The following is a 26,769-nucleotide window of genomic DNA, read 5'->3' as shown; positions in this document are numbered from 1 at the left end:
GTTTGAGAATGGGAGAACCAGACCATACTAGAAGAGCTGGCAGGTCTCCTTCTATTTCTATGATCTGTTACCTGCAAACAACTCCAGGGCTGCAGAAGGACCACCCTTAACTCATTCTGCTGAGACTGGGTTGCAAACTACTCAGCACAGCTGTTGCCTGGATACAATGTGGCTGGCTTTTGAGGCTGCCTCAACCCCTGGACAACAATGTATGCAAAAATTATTTGTGGCTGATTTAAGTGAAATGCACCTGCAGGCAAGAGCATAAAACCCACCTGATGTAGCTTGTGAGCTTGGAGTTTCCTTTTATTCAGCAGTTATTAACTCTCCCTCCTTCTCCCCTCACTAGCTCTTCAACACAGATGGGTATCCCTGTGCTGCATTTGAAAGTTTGCTGAGAGGAGAAACACCTTTTTCCACTTTCAAACCCAGAGATTGGTCTCGCTCCACATTAAGCTTTTTTAAAAATTTCAAATACTATTTCTGAGACTCTTGCTGTTGCCAGCAGACCCTCTAATTGCAGCAAAGCAAACTTGCTCATGAGTGCGGACAATCTGGCACCAGACCACAGCTTGAAAACCACCTTCCATCGGAGATGCTGTCAGAACAATGCAAGGAAGGACATACTTTCTGAATATTTAAAGCATAGTGTTTTCCACTTAGACATGAAAGCTCTCTTTCCACTTCATGGGCATGCAGCAGCATAAAATAACGTGGGTGTTTAGTCTCATTGAGTCGAGTTCCATTATTGAAAGAGGCTTTCTGATAACCGCCTCGTTTGCTAAATTTAGTTTTAGGTTAAAGAAAGCTTTGGATCTAAAACAGAAGACAATTACCAAATATACGTTGCAAATCAGACAGAGGTTTTTTTTTCATTATAGCACTATAAGATTCTGCATCATAACGGTTGTGGTTGTGGTAGTGAAGAACTTCACTGAACTGGATAAATGGAAGATGCCATTTAATTTTTAAAAATTATTGTAGCACGTTTGTGGTTCATGGAGCGAGGAAGAGTCTGGCCTCTCTGCCAGCTCCGTCTCCCTTTCTCTTGACACACTGGGCATTGTTATCACTAGGGATGTGGTGAGGGTGTCCCCTGAAACCTGTAACCAGGTCTGGGAGATAGGTGCCCATCTCCTTTTAGGATAATATGCCAGGAAGCAATATTATGATAAAGAGCTTCAAATCTCCACATATAAGGAAGACAATCTTCATTTCCCACCCAGTGAGATTAGCTGTTAAAAGAACTGCTTTGTTTGGTTTTAGTTTGCTGTATGACTCATGTTTATTCAGAACAATACTCAACAGGGATAGCATTAGCAAGATTCCAAACCACTTCCATAACCCGAAATTAGCTTTCACTTAACTTCTTACAACACCAAGACTTCCATTCATACTTGGTGGTTTGCTTGATGACTTTGTGTGCCAACGGTTCATGTCTCAGCATTGGCACACCAAAATACAAATACCAGAGCTGCTATAAATATGGTCTCTCCAAAGCACTTCCAGCATTCCATCTGGGGTTACTTCCAAAATTGTCTTCCTATCTAGGTTAGACTGGTCCTCCAAGCAACACATCACTGCAAAATCTCTGCAACATTTATTGTAGATCTTCTTTGATTCAGTTCTGTGATAGATCAGGAGAGAGATCTTGGGGTGGTGGTGGACAGGTCGATGAAAGTGTTGACTCAATGTGCGGCAGCAGTAAAGAAGGCCAGTTCTATGCTTGGGATCATTAGAAAAGGTATTGAGAACAAAACGGCTAATACTATAATGCTGTTGTACAAATCAATGATAAGGCCACACCTGGAGTTTTGTGTTCAGTTCTGGTCGCTGCATCTCAAAAAAGACATAGTGGAAATGGAAAAGGTGCAAAAGAGAGCGACTAAGCTGATTACTGGGCTGGGGCACCTTCCTTATGAGGAAAGGCTATGGCGTTTGGGCCTCTTCAGCCTAGAAAAGAGGCGCCTGAGGGGGGACATGATTGAGACATACAAAATTATGCAGTGGATGGACAGAGTGAATAGAGAGATGCTCTTTATACTCTCACATAGCACCAGAACCAGGGGACATCTGCTAAAATTGAGTGTTGGGAGAGTTAGAACAGATAAAGAAAATATTTCTTTACTCAGCATGTGGTTGGTCTGTGGAACTCCTTGCTAGAGGATGTGGTGACGGCATCTGGCCTGGATGTCTTTAAAAAGGGATTGGACAAGTTTCTGGAGGAAAAATCCATGACGGGTTACAAGCCATGATGTGCATGTACAACCTCCTGATTTTAGAAATGGGCCAATGGCTACAAGGATCAGGAGAGGCGCGAGCCAGAAAAGTTCGAGAACCACTGTATTAGTGGATCGCATTACAGCTAACTATGCTCATTAAGAATAATAGAATTGTAGAGTTGGAGTGTACCTTGAGGATATCTAGTCAACCCTAGATCAATGCAGGTAACATCAGTATCCCTGACGGCCAACCAGCTTCTGCTTGAAAACCTCTAATGAGGGAGAGCCCAAAATTGCATACACAGAATATTGCAATGCAAAAAAGCTCATACAGTTAGGAAATTCTTCCTCATGTTTCTCCTAAATTTGCTTTCCTGTAATTTCAACCCACTGATACTAGTCCTGCCCTCAGGAACTGCAGAAAGCAAAACCTCCCTGTCTTCTGTGTGACAGCCCTTCAGATATCTGAAGATGGTTACCATATCTCCTCTTCAGCTTCTCTTCTCCAGACTAAACATACCACAAGGTCTTTTAACTGTTCCTCATGGTTTTCCAGCCCCCTCACCATTTTGGTTGCCCTTCTCTGAGCTTGCTTCAGCTTATCAATGCCCTTCTTTAAAAATGGGTCTCTAAACCGGACTTGGCATTGTATATGAGATCTGCTTAGCATGTTATAGAACGCAGTGATTACTTCTAGCGATCCGGACTTTGTTCTTCTGCTAATGCAGCACAGCAATGCATTTGCTTTTTTTCCCACGATGACAATCTAGATCTTTTTTATACATGCTGCTGCCAAGCCAGGAACAAGAGAATAAGCCAGGGTCTTGTTTTATGCAAGAATAGCCTTACAGCCCAATCCTTTCTAAAAAGTGTGCGGCATAATGCGCGTTCTGCCTGTGTAGGCTGCCGCAAAGCAGCCATAAAATGCTTTGCGGCAGCACAAGCAGCCAGTGTGCCAGCAGCAAGACCAGAGCTTTCTCTTCACACCAGCAGTCAAGAGGCCCACTAGAGCAAGTAAGCTCAGTGCAAGGACTGTAACGGGGCATGGGGTGGGTGAAATGGGGAAGAGAAGGGCAAAGTTAGGCAGACTTTGGAAGGGAATGGGAATGGCAGCAGTGGTGCACACCAAATCCCAAGCCCCTTCCCGGGCCTGATCCACTTGCATGGAGTTACACCAGTAATATTGTTGGTGCAGGAATGAGTTGCCCCATAGTCACCCTGAGGACACCTCCAGCAGCCAAAACTCCCTTGCAGGATGCACCTGAGACCACAAAGTGAGATCAAGGTCCACATAATCCAGCATTCTGCTTCCAAAGGTGGCCAACTAGGTGCATCTGGGCAGTGTGCAGAGATGATGGCCACTTTGTGTTTGTCCCCAGTACGTTAGGCATCCTTCACCAAACTCTTTAGTATGTTTTGCAGGCTCTAAGAGATTCAGATAGAGACAATTGGATAGATGTTCCTTACTTCAATTTTCAGAGAGCTTTTTGATGATGTCCAGCACCATCTGCTGAGCAGTTATATGACAAGGGAAGAGCTTCTCTTACAGAGTGGACACAGCAAGATGAAAGAGTAAGCCAACAGCTTGCACAGTAGAGGAAAGTAAAGAGAGTGGTTCACTAAAAATCTGTTTACATTCATTGCACTCCAAGATGGCAGGGCGAAAGCCAATGGGAGATTCACAGTGAGCACTGATCAGGGCACTGGTAATTTTGGCTAATCTTTTTTATGCTGTGGAAACTATTGCAGGTTCAGTCTCATGCACATGTTTTCCTTCAGATCAATGCAATATTAAGCATAGTAACATAGTGTTAGAACATGAGTACATAGGTTCGCACATGGAATGAAATCAGTGGAAAATCTTTGGGGCTCCATATTTGAAATGAAATATGAGAACTTGGTCTGAACTACACCATTCCTAGCAGCATTTACTTAATAAAGTCCCGTTTTACATTAACAGTTTTCTTGTGCTAATTATTGAACTAATTCAGCCTTGACATGAAGAAGGTTTGATTCCTGAGTCTAAATCAAATTAAAGCATAATATGCAATCCCTATGAATATCATGGACTTTTGATTGCCTCCCATCATCCAGGTGTAAACCAGAGAGTACCTGTAGTTACTTCTAGTGTGTAGTTCACACCTCAAATGAGAAACATACTGACTTTTGAATGATTCCTAATAGTAAATGACCAGAATTCTATGGAATTCATTGTTCATTTCAGGATCCCAGCCTCTAGATTTTGAGACTTGTTCAGTTAGTATTCTGTCTCCAGTAAAATACTTGTGATTAGCTTAAGAGCGACTCTTAGGCTTGTTCATTGATCCTTCTCACAGTGCGAAGATAATGAATGAACCTCTGATCCACAATGTGGGGAGCAGGGAGAGAGTTGTGGAGTCAGTGCGTGGGTCCCAGGACCATTTTTAATGTCATAATAGGTGGAATCACAGTATGAACAAACATCTGCACAGGACTTTGATTGTGTAAACAAGCCCTAAATTGTGATGATTTTATGTGAAAAAGTTTCATTTTCCTTGTAATGACAGCCCAATGCTGTCTGTCTGGAAGTTATCTGCGAATATGGTCTGTGTCACTGAAATTGATTTATGTTTTATTTTTTCCCCTCTTAAAAAAGCAATGGAGGAATGAATTGGGCAGCATGATGTGTTTGCTTAATTGAATAGCATCCATACTGTGAGGTGTAATAGTATGATAAAGTTAATTGTCCTCTTTGGATTGGCTTTTTCCTCCTCTTGGTTGATCACCCCCACCCTCTGTTTTTATTATCTTAGCTGCCTGTTGGCAACAGAGTTCTGTGGAATGAACCATCCAATTTTCCAATCCAATTCGTTCATTCATCCAATGAACAAACCAACATATCGTACATACTGATATATATTCTTTTCAGATTACCTTGGGCACTCAAGGGGAAGAAACTCTCATCAGAAATGCATCTCTGTGCAACTCATTACTTAGAGTTTGAGTAGCTAGCTAGCTTTATCATTTTTTCTACACTATTGCTGCTGTTCAGCATTAATACAAGATCATTATGTTATCTTTTGGGTACATTGTAAATGCACTGTTATGTCTAGGTTATTGGGCAGACGGAGTTTATGCACATCTCAAGTACTGTATACCACTTTGTGCATACGGGCTGCACTCTCATATCATGTATGGTCCATTCGTGCCCCTTGACTCCAGTGAGGTTGTGTTGAAATGCTTTTTAAAAAAGCATATTCTGTATTCTTCTCCAATATTACAGAGCAGGTAGTCCCCTACTTAAGTATAGGCAGTCTGTATTGTTTGTTTATAAACAAAATTCTGTAGTGGGTGAGAAACAGTACAGGGTGTTTATAAAGTCTTTATGCCACTTTTAACTTTATTAACTTTAGATTTACACATGTTAGAAGTACTCTGTAAATGGCATATAAAAGCTAGAATCTTAAACTTTAAAAGCAATACATATTGTTTTTTTTTACCCTTCAACATAACCACAAACATTTGCCACACATTTTTCAAACTGATTTTCCAACTCATCGCTGGTGCATGACCTTCAAAATCATGGTTTGCCATTCACGGAACCAGTTTTTCTAAACTTTTTTATCCAATTATTAACAGAGTTCGTATGTGGTGCAGCTTTCCTGTATCTTCACACAGATGTCATGGTCTTCAATTCTGCAAGCAAAAACACTCAGTTGACCTTTTCTTCTACTGTTGGCATTTCAATCAACTGAAGGATCTGAAAAGAAATAAAAATTAATTAACCCCAAATTATCAACACTTGTTGTTGGCAACCTTCAGTCTCGAAAGACTATGGTATCGCGCTCTGAAAGGTGGTTCTGGAACAGCGTCTAGTGTGGCTGAAAAGGCCAATTCGGGAGTGACAATCCCTTCCACACTGGGGGCAAGTGCAGTCTGTCCCTGGTCTGTCTCCCTGGCTATGGGCCTTCCTTCTTTGCCTCTTAGCCTCAGACTGTTGGCCAAGTGTCTCTTCAAACTGGGAAAGGCCATGCTGCACAGCCTGCCTCCAAGCGGGTGGCTCAGAGGCCAGGGTTTCCCATCTGTTGAGGTCCACTCCTAAGGCCTTCAGATCCCTCTTGCAGATGTCCTTGTATCGCAGCTGTGGTCTACCTGTAGGGCGCTTTCCTTGCACGAGTTCTCGATAGAGGAGATCCTTTGGGATCCGGCCATCATCCATTCCCACGACATGACCGAGCCAACACAGGCATCTCTGTTTCAGCAGTGCATACATGCTAGGGATTTCAGCATGTTCCAGGACTGTGTTGTTTGGAACTTTGTTCTGCCAGGTGATGCCGAGAATGCGTCAGAGGCAGCGTATGTGGAAAGCGTTCAGTTTCCTCTCCTGTTGTGAACGAAGAGTCCATGACTTGCTACAGTACAGAAGTGTACTCAGGACACAAGCTCTGTAGACCTGGATCTTGGTATGTTCCGTCATCTTCTTGTTGGACCAGACTCTCTTTGTGAGTCTGGAAAACATGGTAGCTGCTTTACCGATGCGTTTAGCTCGGTAAACACTAGTGGATGGATGTACACTAAAACATTAGTGTATCAACACTAATACATAAAAAACTTTAAGATTTAAGCTTTTGTATGCCTTTTACAGTGTGCTTCTATCATGTGTACATCCAAATTTATTAAAATTTAAAATTGCACAAAAGACTTTATGACCATCCTATATAGAAATAATTATTTCTTAAAAATCTATAAAATAGATAGTAGTTAACTGCTTAGTAAAGCACACTCTGTGGTACTCCTGCTTTTTTGTTGTTGGTATAGAATGGACAGTATGGACCTTAGAGCAGCGCCGCTATGATGTTGCATAAAAAGGCTACCAGAGCATATGGTTGGAGGCTGTGTACACTCCAAGGTAGCTGAAGAACCATGTTCTTCTTTACGAATCTGTCTTCTCTGTCGGATCTTTTAGACTGGCTGTCATGGCTTTTGTTCAGCTGTCATTAGTGCATGAGAAGGCTTTCTTATGGGCACCACTGAGTTATGGAACTCCCTTCCCTTGCCCATGCATTTGCTGCCCTCCATATATAACTTTTGCCTTCAGTTGAAGTCATTCACCGATTTACTGTTTGTTCTCTGGATACATTTGCTGTTCACTGTTGCTTTGTTTTCTGATGCATTGGCTGTGTTTTTGTATGGGGGGGAGGGGCTCCATATCCACAAATTATTCATCTACAGATCTGTCTCCGCACAGGTCTCCCAGACATGTGTTGAGCCAGACATTGCCCAACCTGAACCCTCTGAAGACCACTGGAGCTGTGCTCTGGTTTCCTCTGGAGGGCTTTCTGAAGCCCACAGAGGCTGCGTGTCTGAGAAGGGCCCATAACAGTGGATTTCATTATCTGCCGTTTTTGGTGTTTGCAGGGGTTCCCTGTGCATTCAGAAGTCCCACCTGTATTTTGGTTTTTAAGTGTATCATTTGTAAATGTTTGTAAGAGAAACAGTAGTGTAGCAAGTGGGGGGTGGTCTGCCTCAGGTGACACACTGGGTAAAGGGGTGATGGGCGCGCCACCTGAGCCCTTGCCAAGCAGAGGCCCATACCGCATTTGATAGTGGGTGGGCTCTCCAGCCCCGTAGGCTTTGAGTGGCTGCAGTTTGCAGCCCCCGGAAGCACTTTCGTGGTGCATGCAATTACATCATTGCATCACCTCTGGGCCACTTCCAGGTGTCGCTCATTGCTTTGGGTAAGTAAGTGGGTGTCGTACAGTGTGTGTGCACGGGGGGGGGAGTGACACCCACCTTGGGTGGCACCAGCACTGGCAGTGCTACTAGAGAGAAATTGAAGTTTTCAAAATAACGAATATTTGCATCAAGGGCGTTTTATTGATTAACCGTTCCACCGAACGTTTACTCCTGCTCTGAAACCCTAAAATACCAAACATATGTACAGAGCTTTATATTTAGAAGGGCAAATATTAAAAGAGAAGGAGATACTATGGCATCTAACTTAAGCCTTTTAGTTAGCCTGAAGTTAATGAACTAGCCTGAAGTGGAAAGTAGTGTATGTGACCCATGAAAATATATGGTTCCTGCATTTAAGACACAGCTTAAGCATTCATCTCTGGTGGATAAAAGAAAATTTTTTATGTTCTGTTTGATTGACTGTAACTAAACGATTTTATGGTACCTTAAAACCAGAAGCAGTTTTCTGACTATTGTTAGCTGGGGAAAAATATAGTGAATCTGTACAGAGGCAGGTCTCTTTGAGTATGGAGTTAATGCCAAATACACTCTGTAGATTTCATGCAATAGCAAATTTCTGCTTTGAATTAAGAAAAATATAGTGAAGATGTCCCAATTTTCCTTTTATTCAAAGGTAGAAATGCTGTGCTCTAAGAATTACGATCAAGATCAACCTATTATCTCAAAAGTGAATTGTCTTTAGTATGCTATTTTGCCAGAAGGATTTTAAACATGTGTTCTCCTGATCCACCCGCCTCCACTGAACCTGGCACATAGAGGAGCCTGTCTGACAAAGCAGTGAAATAGCTTTGCTGAGGTTTTAATAGCTATTCAGCTCCCAGTTTTCTTTCCAAAGGTCTGCTAAGGAGAGGCCAGGGATTGGTAAAGGAGGAACTGTTGAGGGCAACACAAAGAAGTCTGCCTTCCAAAGGCTGCTGGAAGACTCCGTATCAGTGCCACACAAAGACAAACAGAATAGCTTAGGGCAAACTGTGTCACTCAATAGACCATGTCATTGTAGGCTTCGGTTTACTTGTGTGTAGGAACCCCAGTTTGGATTGGGACCACAGCAGAGAGCTCAAGTGTATTTAACTCTTTAGCACCACACTGTTTTCCCATTGCAAATCATCACTCTAAGCATCCAGTTTAACCATAAAAATTCAGTTTGCTTCAGTATCATTTTAGGGTTAAATTGTTGATTCTTAGAGACTTATACAGCAGGATGCAGAGATAACGAGTTAACAGCTCCATCCTTCTCTTCTGTGGTTCCAATTCAAAGCATGATCTGGTAACTTCCTACACTAAGCTTGTAACTACACAATGCCACGTTAAAGAAGATTGGAAACACCGGGATGGAGATCGGAGTTGAGAGAGCTTGATTTGTGCCCTGCCTGATTTGCAGGTATAAAGCCTCTGGCTTGTCTAGACACTTGAGCCTTTGGCATGAGTCAAAGTGCTCTTAGATCTGGGGAGGTGCCCAGGAAGCAATTAACTGTTTCTGGGGGAAGGTTTGGGGGTATTTTCCCCCAGGCAAGCTCCACCACCCTCAGAACTGCCTTCGCCACCCCCCTTGTATCACCTGGCTGAGATGAGAAGCAAAGAGCGGCATATTGGTGACAATGGCACAAGTGGTGTTATTCCAACAGCTTCCCAGTGAGGGAGCCACACCCCCATTGGACTACTTCTGAGGGTTGGGGGTATTCTCCCCTGGCAAACTCTACTACTGCCTGAATTGTACCAGCTTTTCTTGTATCACCTGGCTGGTTGGAGGAGAAACAAAGAATAGTTCAATGATGGCAGCAGCTGAGAATGCAGGGGCAGTATGGATCTAGCATCCACCTGGTGAGGAAGCTCTGCCCAATTTGACTGCCTTGGGTCACCTTTTACATGGATAAACCTCCCTAGCTCATCTGGCCCTTTCTCAGTACTAATGATTTGGGTCTTGTGCTCTTGTTGCACAAAGAACATACTGATCTGAATATGCAGAATTGAATTGGGCCTGTGTATCCTCTGGTTCAAGAGGAGTCTTATCCTGATAACCTGCCCTCAGACACACAGAATGCTGTGGGGTGAGGACTGGGATTTGAAATGGGAAAGGACTTTGTGTGCCAGTCCAGTTTTAGTTGGCTTCTCCCAACTAAAAGGGAGCACTGGCCCCAGTGCTCCCTGGGGCATTTGGTGGTCCGCTGTGAGATACAGGAAGCTGGACTAGATGGGCCTATGGCCTGATCCAGTGGGGCTGTTCTTATGTTCTTATGTCCCAAAGTTGCAAAAAAGGGGCACTGGGCTATAATTACACATATTTGTATATAATATATAGTTTGGATTGTGCCCTACTTATCATCAAGTAATTGCTGTTTGCAATACTCCCACGCACATGCCCCATGACCGGTTTCTGTATTTTTCCATGAATCAGTAAGTGTGAAGAAAGAAAGGTGGTTAGTTTTACTTCAGAGTAAATAAATCTAGGTAGATTTTGCAGGGAACATCTGCAAGCTTAATAATAGATACCTGCAGTTTTGCTCATGGACCTTCCTTTCACAAGCCATGCATTTTCCCCTGTCCTTGATTGACAAAAATGTCATGTTGAAACTTTGCCAATATATATTGATATCAACTCCAGACTGAGGTGAGAGAGATGAAGTTGATTTAATGGCAGCACTTAGTGCCCAATCCTAACCAGCTCTAGCACTGGAGTTGGGTGTTGCAAATGTTCCGTAAAGCATGTCTACAGCACCCAGAGAGGAGGGGCTGCCAGCACTGGACCAGTGCCAGTTGGCATTGGGCCTCAGCACTGGGTGGATGGGCAGCTGGTGCTCTTCCGGCACTGGCTGGTGGTGAGCATTCTCAGGGCAGGGGGAGGCAGGGAATGGATGGAATGGGGCAGAGAGAGGGTGGAGGGTGGGCAGGATAGGGCCCAGGAGGGGGACAAGAGGGGGGGCAGTGCCCGTTGACTCCTAACTCCCCTCTTGAGCCAGGCAACCTGACGCGGATCTCCTCGGCTCTGTGCCCATTCAAAAGCGGGCACAGAGGCAAGGAGACCCATTGCCTCCATCTCCTGCCTGAGCAAACACTCCCTTCCCCTGAGGAGCCCTCCTGCAGTATCCTGGCACCCACAGGATCCGGCAGTCGCCATTTTGGTGCCGCTGGAGCCATGGGTGCCAGGAGGCTTAGGACTGGTCTGCTATATGCCAGAAGACATTCCTTGACTTTCATTCACTTGCCTTTCATCGCTTTGCTCTTTCTATCACTTTCAATTATAAATTCATTTCAAATTTCATCCACCTGCTTTCCTCTTTATATGTGTGTGTGTGTGTGTGTGTGTGTGTGTGTGTGTGTGTATATGTATATGTATAAATAATATGGCCACATTAGTTGTTGTTGTTGTTGTTATTAACAGTATTTATATACTGCTTTTCAACAAAAAGTTCACAAAGCGGTTTACAGAGAAAAATCAAGTAGCTATTGGCTCCCTGTCCCAAAAGGGCACACAATCGAAAAAGATGCAAAAGAACACCAGCAGACAACCACTAGAAAAGACACTGCTGGGATGAGGAGGGCCAGTTACTCTCCCCCCGCTAAATAAAAGAGTAGCACCCACTTGAAAAAGTGCCTCTTACCCAGTTAGCAGGGAAATAGTATAATGTAGGGAAATAAGTATAAGTAATAGTGTAATGACTTAAAAGTGGGAAACCCTGGCCTCTGAGCGGCCTGCTTGGAGGCAGGCTGTGGAGCATGGCCTTTCCCAGTCTGAAGACACACTTGCCCAACAGACTTGAGGCAAAGAGGCAAAGAAGGAAGGCCCATAGCCAGGGAGACAAACCAGGGACAGACTGCACTTGCTCCCGGTGTGGAAGGGATTGTCACTCCCGGATTGGCCTTTTCAGCCACTCTAGACGCTGTGCCAGAACCACCTTTCAGAGCGCGATACCATAGTCTTTCGAGACTGAAGGTTGTCAATACAATAGTGTAATGACTTAATACAATTAGTTGTCATGATGGTTATCAAGTGCTAAGTGCATCATTGTAATAGAGCAAGTTGAGGTACACAACTAGATAAAGTCAATGTGATAATTATTTGTTTTTTGTTTTTTTTAATTGTCTATTTTGTTGTTTTAGTACCAGTTTCCCTAGCTGCTCATAAACTTCAGCCATCACAGATGCTGTTGACTTCTGATGAATAGCTGTGTGTCCATGTTTGGCAGTGTTTTCAACATCACAAGATTTCCCTGAAATAATACCTATGGTTCATGTGGAGAACAGCAGAGTTCTTGTCCCGTTCCCTGGGGCATTTGAAATACTTTCTTGACTTAAGCACATTTGTAAGACTGTTCAGCTCCAGAATTACATAAGCTTCATGGAAATTCTCAGTTTGTGATGAAATAAGAAAGCACAAAGATGGTGGAGGAGGGGGATGTGGGGGAGCAAAACAGAGAGGCTGACTTTGTGCTAATAAATGACCCCTGGCTGGAAGCTGTCGGTTAATGCTCTTAAATGAACTGCTGCCGTGGAACTCTAGGCTGGAGCCAGAAGCCTCATAAAAGGTGCATTATTACTGCTGCTTAGATAAAGCCTGATAATTTTGCCAGTCTAATTTAAAGATTTAATGGTTTGTTAATAAAAACTGATTTGGGAATACAATAGGCCATCAACCAAGAGAGTTGTATAATAGTTTTAATAAGAGTAATAGAAGTTGTTGCATTAATAAGAGTAATAGAAGTTGTTGAACTAATCTTGTTTTCTTCCCTCTTTGTTAATTGAAAATTTTTTTTTTCTTCCATAAACACTAGAAATGTAGGCTTGTGCCAGTATGTGGGTCTATGTATATGCATGCATTGGGATGTTTATATGCTACTTGGCAGTATGTGAACATATGTGTATCTGCAGAGATCAATAAAATAGGAGGCAGCATATACGTATATGAATTGGCAGCATATATATGAATTGGTACAGTGCTGACATGACATTCTAAACCTAAATTGTTACTTGGTGGTGAATCCTATTAATTTAATATAACCTGTTTTCAAGTATTTGTCAGACTGCAGGATGAGAACTCAACCAGACAAAGGTGAACACATTTAAGCTCTATTGATTTCATTGGGAGATTGATTTCAGGGCAAATGATGGGGAAATTGCACACTGAGACTTATAAAGCATTGGCTCTTTAACTCTGAAGGTGCAAATATATCATCTGTTCTTCCATCAGTCTTCACAATGGCCATTGACATTAATTATAGACAGGTCTGTGTGTAACTCCTCTTAACTCTAATTAGACTAAATGGGAGTGATGCAATGGAGGTTAATGGGACCAGAGACTACCGAGCTTTCACTTTTAAGTTCAAACACCTAGTAGCTTCCCTTTGTCACCCCTGACATCCTGTAATCATCTAATAATTATTTTCACACATGCACTCTGACTTCAGTCTTTTCTGTCGCCCATATATGAGGTGGTGTTATTTTGGGAAGCTATCAAAGAGATAATAAGATTCACCAGTGATTTCAATTGCCCTTATTTATGCCATTACGTCCTCTCCTCTTCTTGGTAGACTGCATACTGTACTCTTGAATCAGATCCATTAAGAAATCATTAGTTTATACTGCTGCTGCTTAAAAATCTATCTGGTATTTTATTTGAACAGTAGATATTGTGGCAATGCACCATTTACTGACCTTTCATTAAAACTGACAGACTCACACATGTGCATAAAAAGCTTCCACATTGCTCCAAAGGTTGAATCTATTATGATCAATGAGGAACCCTGCAATTATCTACAGGGCGATTGCAAAATAGGTGGCTAGTGTCTGCCTGTTCAGTCACCTCCAACATATTCCACTTTATGGTGATAGTCTGGCTATGAAAAACATATCCACAGATATTAACTTTGTGTCTCCACTTGTTTCAGAAATACAAAAGATAATCACCCTTATATAAGAGAATGTTTTCAAGAATGCATGCAGCCCATCACTTCTGTTACATTTCATTCAATTTTGCCCTGCACAGGAACAAGTCATTAGTCGTCGTCCTCACTTTTTCTCAAATGCTCCATACCTTTTCTAAACATGTGGAGTAGGGGTGCTCAGACTTTTTGCCAGGAGGGCCACATTATCTCTCTGACACTGTGTCGGGGGCTAGGGAAAAAAGAATTACCATAGATAGTCACCTATAGTATGTAAAATTTTTGCCACATAATCAAGCTCCAATTATCACTTCGCTTTATCTCTGGGTCAATCAGAGGGCAGAGCCTTTCAACTCTGAAAAGTTTCTTTCTCAAGCAGCAGGCAGGCACCCTCATTGCAAGCAATGCAGAGATCATTTGTTTCTACAGCAACTTCACTGGGAAATTCCAGCCAAAGTTAACCTTTTATTCTCCTTCCTTCATTCCCTTTTGCAAATGCTTGCAAATCAGGTCTGTTTTTTTCAACATCAGGATGGGATCCTCCTTTCCATCTGAAACAAAGTTCCAGGCTACAATTCAGTGCACCATTATTTAAGAATAACACCCATGGAAAGCAGTGGGTCTACTTCTGAGTAAAAAGGGCTGCAAATATATGCAGCTGCATCTCTCTGCTGTGAATTGAGTTGCACACTCTCAGTTATGTGTTATGGGTTGTATGTTGTATGTAGAGCTTCTGGCTTAACACACCAGGCACCTTAAAGGTGGATTTGATTCATGGTTCTCCTGCAGTGGTTGCCAACCTTTTTCACTTGCATATCCCTTTGGCAGCCTATTTCCATAAATTGTACCCTTCATATGTTTCTAATAATACAAGCCCTCATCGCCTCTTTATGCAAACCCAGACTCCATGTATTCATCACATACTTTCTCTTTTTATCTGTTTGAAGAACAGAAGACTCTCCCTTTGCACTGTTTTGCACCAGAAGTGTGCTGAGAAATTCTGAGTGATTGATCACTTTCCATATTATGTTTCAGCTTTTTTACTATGCTGGTTTTCAATCACTGGTTCATACATGAATTGATGACCAAAAACTAGCTATTGGTGGAGCTTTCACAGCCAACTAGCTACCTCCCTTCCTACCTTGCTGGTCCTTGCAAGGCATTCTGGAGCATGACCTGCCTTTTTCTGTCACTATTCCATTATTTTTCAAGTATCCCTAAAGGTCCTGTTGAGTGTCCCTGAGAGTACATGAATACCAGGTTGGGAACCACTGTTTTACTGGTATGTTGTTTACAGTGCACTTACTCTGATCTTGTTTACAAAAAGGTGGTGAAGACCAGAATTTAAAAAGAATAAAAATGTATCTTATGATCTTTTACTATGTTTTTAATAAATTAGAGACTGTACAATTCTTAGGTAACAATTAGTGGTAGGTTATTTTTCAGGATCTGGCCTCGGGTAAAATTAGACAAAACTATAGTCAGTCACCCCCTAAGTTTAACCCCTGACTTATCCGAAGGTCATAGAACATTCCATGATTGTTGGCTCAAAACCTGCCCTCGACTTATTTGTGGGATTGATTTATAGGCGAGTGTCTGCGGTAATTTAGATTTGCAACATTTGATTAAATGTACATAAATGAATATATTAGAGGTGGAACTTATATGAATAAAGGTCTTGCGATAGCTCAAGGCCTATAAAAGGCCTTGCACAAAGCAAGGTCGGCCATTTGCTGCCTCTGCTGCTTCACACACATGAAAGAGCAAACAACGAGAGGTCGAACAGTCGGCCCTTTTGCTGACAGCAGTCGCATTGGGCCAGAGTGGGCTCCAACAAGTGTCCGGCAGGCCAGAGGCTCATTGGAGACTGGGCACTTCTTGTGGGCCAGATTGGGGTTCCTGTGCATCTGAGGTCTCTTGTCATCAATCCAAACATATAATATATGTGCTTGCTATACCTTGAAATATAACGGAATAAAAGATTGACTAGGTAACATGGTGTACTTTTCAGATGCTAAATGCACAGTACAGGTCTAACCTTGTTATACACAGATTTTGTATACATGGATTTGACTCAACATGAATGGCCATTGCAAATGAGAAGGAATGTGCTGATCCCTAGAGAAGGGAAAAAATGCACTCCTTTAAAATCACAGTTTAAAAAACTGCTTTTTACTATTGTAGAGAAACAGTCATGCATGTGATTACAGGTATAACCCAAGTATCCACAGATTTTTCTATCGCAACGAGATGAGAAGTACCCTTTAAATCAGGGGTGCTCACACTTTTTTGGCTCAAGAGCTACTTTGAAACCCAGCAAGGCCCGGAGATCTACCAGGGGGGAAGGAAGCGTCTGACAGACACCCCCTTTAATGTATGGAGCCCCTGCTGGAGTCTAGTCAGTTTCGTCAGTTTTGTTGCTGCATGCCTGAAGAGCAGCTAAAGTGTCAGTTTCAGTGTCAGTTTAATGTCAGCTAAATATGTCAGTTTTGTCTAGTCACTAGACGAAACTGACATATTAACAGTTTGGAGAGACAGGGCTCCACGATCTATTCATTTTGCCTCGCGATCCACCGGTAGATCGCGATCCACCTATTGAGCACCCCTGCTTTAAATTAAAGGAAAAAAGTAATTTAACAACAGCCTCCTTAATGCGAGAGAGGGCAGCCGGCTGACAATCCATCAATCATTCTCTCTCCAGCTTCATTCCTCCCTTCCCCCTGAACACGTGAAAGAAGGCTTAATGGCAGTGATTATCACTTTCTCCATTCTTTCCCCCTCACTGCAGCTCCTGGTGAAGGGAGGGATTGCTGCCTCCTAGTGAAGCCTAAGCGCCTGGAGAGAGACAGATTGCCTCCGTGTGCATTTCAAAAGGTCAGCAAGGCTGTTTTTCAATCACCAGAGCAAAGAGACTTTGTTTTTTAAGTTGATTTGCTTTAGTGCATTTTTTGCCATCATGAGTCCTGGGAATGGAACCCTTGCAAATAATGAGACTCAACCTGTATAAGTTTATCTCCCTTTCATCTTTTTGTTTGTTTGATTGATTAGAGGTTTTTTGGGATTTGATGAGTGGAATTTCAATATTCTAGGAATAAGGTACATTAAAAACAGTAATCTAGAGCAGAGGTGGGCAAACACTTTAGCAGGAGGGCCACATCATCTCTCTGACACTGTGTCGGGGGCCAGGAAAAAAAAGAATTAATTTACATTTCAAATTTGAATAAATTTACATAGGTTTACATAATGAATACATTAGCGGTGGAACTTATATGAATGAATGACTAATACACATGAGAACTATAATACAGGCATGTAGAACTGTTTGCCACATACTTCTTGCCCAGTGAAAACATACAGACCAAGTCAGAAACACATGGAGACATAAATTGTTCAGAGAGAGTTGGGGGGGCGGGTGCGTTAAAATAATGCCCAGGGAAAAGCAGAAAACACATAGAGACTATAAAAGGCCTTGCTCTAACTTGGCTCACAGCTTGCGTCTGTCAGTCGCGACCAGCAGTCGCGGGCCAGCGTGGGCTCCAACAGCCCAGAGGCTAATTGGAGACTGGGGACCAGATTGTGGGTCCTTGAGGGCTGCAAATGGCCTCCAGGCCAAGGTTTGCCCACACCTGATCTATAGCAGCAGTAAGTGCTTGTGCGGGAGGGGGTAGTGATGGCACTCCTGCTTTTAAAAAAACTTACTAGGGATGAAAACTGGAAATCGGCCACAACTGCCTTTTAACACAGGTTTAAGGCATGGGGAGGCTAGCAAATAGATCTGTGGGCTCCCCGCACCCTCCAGAGGGCCATGGTGACTCCCCTGGTAAGTTTTTTAAAAATCCTTGTGTCCCCAGCGGTGCTGCAATCGTGTGGGAACACTGTTGTCACCATTGCCCTGATCCTAAGGGGGCAGAGACAGGGCTTCCCTCCTGGGGCATCGCAGTGCCCCAGTTTGAGAACCTCTGAGGTAAATATTGCTATTATTTGCCAAGGTATCCTTAAGCAGTGATTGATTTTCTTGGTATTATTTGATTCAGTTACTTGATATAGTAGTCTGTAAACTATAGTTTGACATGCAGTGTTTCATTTTTTAACATCTTAACATGCGTCTTCTGCATCCTGAGGTTGGGGGATAGTCACGGAGGTGTGCCCCCCCCGACGTTTGTTCCCTAACCTAGGAGTTATATTATAATTGCAGCAGTGCTAGAAAGTTGGACAGGAATGTTGGATAGGTGCTAAGATTCCTAGCTTTCTTATCCACTATCCTATGGATTCAAAGCAAGGATGTTGTTTTGTGTCAGAACTGCTGTTACATGTTACAGATTACATGAATTTATATAGTGCATAGGATTTTTATTATTATTATTATTTCAAAGAGTTTACCGTTACTATGCTATGAAAAGTAAAAAGCAAAAGGATTCACTAAATGACCAAGAAATTAATTGAGATCCAAAGCTATGGAGTGGGTAGAAAAATAGAAAGCTCATGATCAACCTTCTGTAACTAAGGAAAACATCAGTGAAGAGCGCACTTGGCTTTCGCAAGCTGTATTGCTCACTCGCCTTAGAAACATGAGATATCTTCATTCTTCAGTGCACTCCGGGCTCGCTCGTCAGATTGACAGACTGGAAATTGACTTTGTCACCTACACATGTTCAGCTGCAGTGAGTAGGAACACTTAGAAGCTGAAATGGACAAAGTGCAGCCCACAGGTGGCATGTGGCCCAGTTTTGGCACACAGTTTAGGATTGGTCTATGAAAATGGTGATTGGCAGGCATCTTTGAAAAATGAGGAAGCAATCTACAGTCATGTCGCTCTGAAAGAAAGTTTTTTCCCCCAGTAAATCTACAATGCAGGTTCTCTTTTTCTCTGTGAGTACCCTGCACATGCCCAATCTCATCTGATCTTGGAAGCTAAGCGGGGTCAGACCTGGTTAGTACTTGGATGGGAGACCGCCTGGGAATACCGGGTGCTGTAGGCTTATACCATAGTCTTTCGAGACTGAAAGTTGCCAACCATGCAAGAAAGAAAGCAGGTGATCCCTTCCATCAAGTTCTTACGCTTTCTATTACCACTGTTTTGAAGGAAGCAAACCGGAGTCCAAATGTGTAGCAAAGAGTCTGATAGAAACAGAAGCAGAACAAAACCTCCTATATTGGGACCAAACAATAGAGTGAATCAGAAAACCATATCTTGTACTTAATTAAACAGCTACCTGTAAATGGCTAGGCTGTCATGGTCTGAAATGGAAATAAAATCTATACTGTTCTTTTACTTCTCAACACATTTCTGCTTTGCGAACAGGGCATTTCACAGTAAAGATTTAAAACACAGAGGTCTTATCCATAATAATAACTGTTTAGTGAGTTGTTTTGTAGAAGCCTCTAGTTTGCTGTTTATTCCTCAAGGGAGCAGTTGCACGCCTCATCGTTTTTTAAAAACAAAATCTTAAGGAGTCATTATGTGCTTGACCTTCAGTGCTTTTAGAACTCTCACACCTCTGCTAACCCCTCTGAGACCTTGACACCATCTATTGCCTATGGGGGAAACGTTGGTGTTGGTGTAGCTTCTTCTGTTGGTGTAGCTTCTTCTCTGTGTTCACATGGATGGCATGTAATCAGTATGATGAAATGTTAACAAGTCAAAGACATCTGGCATACATATAACACCCCCTCTCTCCAGGGTCTTTTGCAACAACCACCGCTCCGACCTAAATTTTGCTGCTGGAGCATTTGATTCTTCTAAACACTCCCTGTGGAGGCTGACAGATAATTCACTTTCTAATGTCTACAGAAGAAAAACAGCTTATGCTTGAGGAGCATTAAATTTTGACTAGTTGGATTTATTTAAAGTATGACTATTTAGTCATGCCCCACTTAACGACAGGGATCGGAACCACGATCCCTGTTAAGCAGCGCCTAACGCAATCGGGACCCTCCGCAGGGAAGGAGCTGCTCTGCTCTGCAGAGCTCAGACTGAGGGAAACGTGTCTCTTGCGTAACTTCCGGTTTCACAAAGGAAACCAGAAATCGAACGAGATGCAATTTCCCTCAGTCTGAACCTTCCCTGGTTAGTCACCAGTAACTCAGACATCACCAGCATTTCTGTGAAACTGGGATTGTTTTTGCCACAAAATGCAGCACTTTACACTTTTGCCACTGAACAAAATTTTCCACTTCGTTGCTTCGTTGTTTCAATCTGGTTAGGGTTAGGGATGGAAAATGGCCTTTATCACCCAGGTGCAGGTTATGACAATCCATAACCTAGGGCAGTGGTTTTCAAACTTTGAGGGAGCTTTACTCCCTCAGTAAGTTCTTGTGGGGGAGGGGCTAGGGCAGTAACACAATCTCCTGCATTTTGCAGGAGGTGCTTTGCGCCCATTTCTATTGCAAGTTCCAAGCATCAGCGAGCACTGCAGAGGGCTGCTCAGGGCTCCCCACACCTCCTACAGCCTGCTGCAGCCCTACATTGCACAAAGTAAGTCATAAGCACCCCCCTTGCCCCCCCCTTAGTGATGCGATCCTGGAAATTGCGTTGCTGCCTCCCTCCCCTTTGCCCGTCCCTTAAAGGGACGGGGGAAGTATTACACGAAGTGGTGGGTCGTGACCCACCAGCTTGAGAGCCACTGACCTAGCTCTCTAACCTAGTCTCTGATCTCATAACTAATAGCACCTGTCACCTGTCAGAACATCCATAGTTTCCCTAGTACCAGATGGAATGGAGTTACCTAGGTGGTATCATCTGTCTATTGGTGATCAGCAATCCCAGTAATCTGCCCCAGTGGCTTTATGTAGATGTTAAACAACTTGGGGGCAACATTTAATTCTGCAGTGCCAAAGGCCTATGGCCATTTTACTGAGTGGGAGTCTCCCACTCTCACCTTCTGTATCCTGCCTTCCAGGAAGGTCTGAAGCAAACTACAACAGAGTGCTCGCAATCCCCATCCTGGCCAACATTCCAAGAGAATGACATGGTCATTGGTGTCAAAAGCCATTCAATGGCAGAACCAACAGGGTGCACTAGTTCTTGACAAACTAGGGCAGCATTTCTCAAACTTTAGGGCACAACCTGATTTTTGATGGCTCATAGGCCTGCTGCAACCAGGAAGCTGCAAGGTAATATAGTGTGCGAGCCAAAAACTGCTTCCTGGTCACACCAGCCCACAGCCTGCATCACTTTATGCACCACATTGCACCCCCAAATGCCTTGTGGAGGTGACACAGTACAGTGTGCCCAATGACATGGGTTGGCATACTCCAGAAGTAGCGTCCAGGTCATGCATCACATTACCCTGCAGTTTCCTGGTCGCGGCGGGCCCTCAACCCACCATGGACGACATAATAAGTTGCAAAGATAAAATATTTGAGAATCCTTGAACTAGGGTGATAAAGGCCATTTTCCTTCCCTAACCCTAACCAAATTGAAACAAGATAATGAATATTATCCATGCATCCCTATAGTTGCAACCACACTACCTACTTGGGTACCTTTTCCTAGCAGTTAATTATCCACAATGGAGGGTTCAACTAAGGCTTTTATCAGGAGAAGATGGGACAACTGCTCCCTGAAGGCAGGTTGGAAGCATGCTCTTCCTAAGAGAAGAATTTGCTGCCCAGTTGATCAGTCCCATCCCCCCCCCCCGCCGCCAAATATCACTAGCCATGGCAGGTAAGAGTCTAGCAGACTCTTGGGCTGTGATCTAGTTTTTTTGATTGCGAGATGTAACTGTAATTTATTTTTTTAGGCAGAGCTATGTTCCAGTGAAAGCTTCTAAGACATATTTAGGGTGCAATCCTAACCCCTTATGCCAGTGCTTTCCAGCACTGACATAAGGGCAATGCAGCTTTGAGATCAGGGAACAAACATTTCCTTACTTTGAGGAGGCCTCCGTGAGTGACACCCAACTGCAGGATGCAACACACGTCCCTTTGGCACCGCTATGCCAGTGCTAGAAAGCACTGACATAAGGGGTTAGGATTGCGCCCTTTGTCTCTTAACGCTGGTGTAGATTGTTGCATTGATCTTGGTATTTTTGAACATTTCAGAATAGACAATGGTCATTCGGAGGACAAGAAACACAAATACAAAGGAATGTACAAGGATCCTTTTTTTGAAATACTATATTCAAGAAGGAAAAAAAATAGTTTCTGGCTGTTTTTCAAGGCTTGATACGTAGGTATTCCCTAGTATGCTAGGCTGCAACAGTGATCTCCTTGCTTATTCATCCAGTCATCCCGAAAGTACAAAACTGTGGCACAAATGGTGGTTGACTATTTCAGGGTATATGTACCTTCCCCTCTCTTAAGTAGTGCCACTTTGTTGCAGAAACTCAAAATATACTATGGAGACCGAAAAAAGAGCTCTCTGACCCCTGAAGACTCAGCTGTGTGGCAGCACCACAAAGGGTGAGCTCTATGCTCACTTTGACATTTGCTTTTAGATTTATGGCATTCTAGTGTACAGCTTGTCAGTCCACTTCATAAATGTGGTCAAGGCTCTTACAGGAATAGATTAATTAGCCCCAGGTTTATTTCTTAATTCCTAGAAACACAGGAGTGTGTTCAGCTGGCCTTGATGCTGACAAGAATCCCTGTTGATTTTTGCTTCAAAAAGTGGAGGCAAATTTGTAACCATGGCATTCTGAGATGCGTCCAGAAATGCACAGCCCTTGTCAGCTGAATGCGCTCCCAGCAGCCCATCCTAATTGCCATTGTGCGACAACAAAACAATGATCACAAATTTTTCCACAAAGACTATAATCAATAGGAGCATCTCTTCCTTTTTAATATGCACCAAGCAAGTTCATTTGTAAGCTTATTACAACTTCAGTGCGAGAAGCTATTAGACTGATCATTAGGTGCCTGTGGGGGGGGGGGAAACAGATGTAACTGGGACGCATTCCAGAATAACCCCTCTTCTTGTTGTTTGTGTGTGCTCTGAGGAGCATTCATTTAAAAAAAATACTTTATGGCCCAGTCATACTTGCTTTGCTTCTTCAGTTGATGTGAATGAACCTGGAACTGAACCAAATGGAAAATATAACAAAGAGGATGTTCAAAGTTAGGGCTGCAAAGATGGTGTGTCATGGAGGCATGAAATTAGATTAATCAAAACTCATCTCTTTTATATTCCAGTAACACCTGTCACCTTCAGGGGATCTAAAGCACCTGAAGTGTGAACTAGAAGCATTGACTTTCACTTTGTACCTTCTTCTTTCCCCTGTTACATTGCAAAGGATTTGCCCATGGAGGTGGCTTTGGAACACATCATTTCTCTGTTCTTAGAACAGTGAAATGTTCCTCTCAGAAATCAAGCTGAGAAGAGGGAGAGCAGGATCTGAGATCTGTATCCTACAGAGCCAAAATAAGAATACTTCATTTGGGTCAACTAAAATCTGATATTGATGTCAAGTTTTGGAGAAATTCTATCATGACTTGATGACAGAGCTTTTGAGTTCTCCAGAAGTTCTTCTTCAGGCTCAACATTAAGCAAAACAAAATGGAAAATGGATCCGCACGATCCAGGGCGCTCGTGGAGGCCTGCACGTCCTACACGAACGCCTTTTTCTTACCGCTGACCTTTTAGTCGGTGGTAAAGTGAGTAGCCCCATTGCGGGGCTGCTTTCCTTACTCAGGGAAGGGGACAAAAGTCCCCTTCTCCCAAGGTGCTTCCCGCGGTAGCACGGGAGGCGCAGGATTCGGCAGCAGCCCTCCTTGGTGCCGCCGAGCCTGGGCGCCCCAGGTAACTCAGGATTGGGCTGTTAGTTGTTACCCTGCTTTGGCTTTTGGATTTTTTCCCCAATAGAACAACCCAGCCACTTTCGGTTGTTTTCCTGTGTGTTAAGGCGGTCAGGATGAAAGGGTTCTGGCATTTTCCCTCCCCATTTTTTTTTTTTAATTGCAAACTCTTAAAGTATGTTTGTGAACTTCAGACATGGTTCTCAAAGTATTTGGTCCCTGCTCTTCATGAGAGTTAGGAATACCTGCAGGGAATCTTATTGCTGATAGAGACTGTGTACTTCTCTGATTTCATCCCAGGTGACTCAAGTAAATTTCATTTAATTTTTAGATCATGTTTGCTTTATTTGTGATGACCCATTTTCGCCCAGCCCACAGGTATACACATTTGGTCCCTGTCGCGTATATACAAAGCTGGACAGAAATTGATTAAGGATTCAGTTTATGCTGACATTGATTCTTCCATGCCTTGGATGTAAACAGAACTTGTGTACCTTGTGTTTCATTCAATTACTATTGATTATGTTTGTTATTGTCACTCTTCTTCCAAGAGATATTGTAAATCTTTCACCTTCTTTGTATCCATTGTAAAATTAATCTCGTTAACGATGATTTTCACGAGCATATGGCAATGAATAACTCATTTGCTATTCCTTTTGTCACTTCCAATTTTGAGCTGTGTACATATGTATGCATAAGTTCGTTTAAGATTCCTGAGATTTGCTTGTGCTTAATTATGTTCGGGTTAGCAGCCCTGAAGCACATCCTGTGTATCTTCTCTCCTCATTCCTGTAAACTCTCTCATTTAAGTTTAGATTCTGTATTCAGTTTCAAAATGCAAGTTAGTGCATGCAAGAGCAATCTAATTAGCCACTCATTGGTTCCTTAATTCCTAGAAGCACCTTATCTAGGTAGGAACTGTCTCTTACTTTTAGTAAGCCTCAAAATGCTGTACATTTCTATAGCTGATAAAATAAATAGCCGTATTATTGGTTTATTGTGCTGTTTGTACAATCAGTTAATATGGTTATTTTAATATTATTACTCGTGGGAGTCTGTCTGTCCTATTGTCATCCTTATCATAGCCCCTGTGCTGCATTTCAGTTGACTCTGCTAGTGAGAGAGTGGTGTGTATATCTCATTCGAAACCTTGCCTTGAATGCACTGTTTAAAATTTTTTATTTCAGTGTAAAAGTGAATGAAGAGAAAATGCTTTGCTTGCATCAGGTGTGGGGGGGCTGGGCGGGTTGGGAGACCTAATTTGCTTTGCCAGTGTTTGAAATATCAAGGATGTAGCTTTGCAAAAATTCAGGACTGACTCCAATCTGTAATAACCTACAACAGGCCAGAAAGGCCTGGCCTTTCTGGTCTGCTTTTCTATCTGTAGAAACAGCCACCTAGAATGGAGAGACAGAGAATTCTTCACTTTTATAAATACTTGATGCACTGAGACTGTCTTTTTTCATTTCAAAAGACTTAAAACTATTAGCCCGCCAATTAACAAACCCGATACCAAAGCTCTGTCTCCATCTTTCTTGGCAATCTCTGCTGCTCTTTAGATCATAATTACAAATGCATATCAATCCTCTTAATTTTTAAGTGTCTCATCATTACTAATTTACTTGGCATTCACAATAATGATACCAATTTCAGAAAACTCATATTGATTTTATGTGTAATGCATTTAATGGTTTCAACAGTAGCTCAGGCTGTGTCCAGTCCAAAAAGCCTGCACGCAGATGAAAATTAGAAACACTTGGCATATCCATAGGCAGCATAGAAGTGCTGTGTATTCCTCATTTTTAAGAATACTTTTTGACAGCTTCAGATATACATTCAGTAGAAAGTAGCAATCAGAAATGTCCAAACAATGCAAGGGTCCCTTCCAGGCCTCATACACTATGCACCATGTACCTCAATCTGCATTTAGTTTCTGGGTAATATTTATTCATTTTCTCTGCCATCTCTTCCTTCAGGACTAACTAGGACTCATTTCAGACATCATGTCAAACCTTGGCTTATGAACCTTGGCTGTGGTTTGCCATAGGGATAGTAGGGCTGAGCAATTGAAAATATGAGCACACAAGCAGCTCTCGCAATGGTTTAATCAGTTTAATCCAGGTGTGTCAAACTCATTTCATACAGAGGACCAAAGTTAGCATTCATGGTGCCTGCTGAGGGCCGGAAGTGACGTCATTAAGGAGACAATGGCCAGAAATTAACACCTTGTTCTTACAAATTCATTAGCTGCAAATGACAGAAGAGAAAATATGCAAATCTTGTTCATATTTTCAAGATAATGTGAGAGCCCAATTATCATGCTGGGAGAATTCAGTTGTAATGGGGGCCAGATAAATTGCTTTCTGGGGCCTCATTCAGTCTGTGGGTCTTATGTTTGACACCCCTGGTTTAATCCATCCTTCCCAATACTCTGATCAGTCCAGGTGCTATACTTCCACAACCTCTAGTACTGTTTCATATGGAAAGATAAACAATGGTTTAGCTCTACGTTCAGAACCCCAAACTATAGTTTAGATGGACATCTGAATTGAGCCTGAGTAGCCTATGGACACAATCCTAACCCACTTTCCAACCAACATAAGAGCAATGCAGCTCTGAGGTAAAGGAACAAGCATTCCCTTACTTTGAGGAGGCCTTTGTGAGTACCCCCCAACTGCAGGATGCAGCACACGTCCTATTAGCACCGCTATGCCAGTGCTAGAAAGTTGGTTAGGATTTGGGCCTAAATTGCTGTATGGTACTTCAAGTGTACTAAAAAAAAAAAAATCTAGGGCAGCGGTTCCCAAATTCTCCAGTAGAGTTTTGATCACTGTAACTCTTTGTGGGGGAGGGGTGATGGCAGCATCAGAACCTCTACAATCGTACTGCCCCAGGTGATAAAAGAGTGTTTTAAAATCCTTACAGGGGGCAGCACCGACCCTCCAGAGGGTGCAGGGTGGCCTTCCTCTGTGGTGCACCTCAGTACTGCTAAAATGTGATTGCGATGAAAACTAGAAGTGGTTGTGATCATGTTTTTGAGCTCGTTCGGAGACAAGGGGATGCCCACAGATAGGGCTGTGGGCTCCCTGCACCTTCCGGAGGGCCAGCGTTCCCCCCTGTAAGAATAAAAAAAGCGATGGAAGCTTAGTGGATCTGATTGAGAGCAATGCATGGATGGAAGATTGTTTGTGGACCATATT

The 26,769-nt window shown here is 42.9% G+C and overlaps 1 protein-coding gene and 1 pseudogene across 2 annotated transcripts in view; both read left to right on the top strand.

Annotated features, from left to right (window-relative positions):
* TSPAN18 (tetraspanin 18) overlaps nt 1–26,769 on the top strand; it is a 218,573-nt gene that overhangs the window by 125,335 nt on the left and 66,469 nt on the right. The window lies entirely within an intron of this gene.
* LOC136637903 (5S ribosomal RNA) lies at nt 18,695–18,813 on the top strand (annotated as a pseudogene).

The sequence above is a fragment of the Tiliqua scincoides genome, chromosome 1 (assembly GCF_035046505.1).
Source record: "Tiliqua scincoides isolate rTilSci1 chromosome 1, rTilSci1.hap2, whole genome shotgun sequence".
Lineage (NCBI taxonomy): Eukaryota > Metazoa > Chordata > Lepidosauria > Squamata > Scincidae > Tiliqua > Tiliqua scincoides.
Note: the sequence above shows the minus strand (reverse complement) of the source record. Positions and strands in the feature narration are given on the sequence as shown.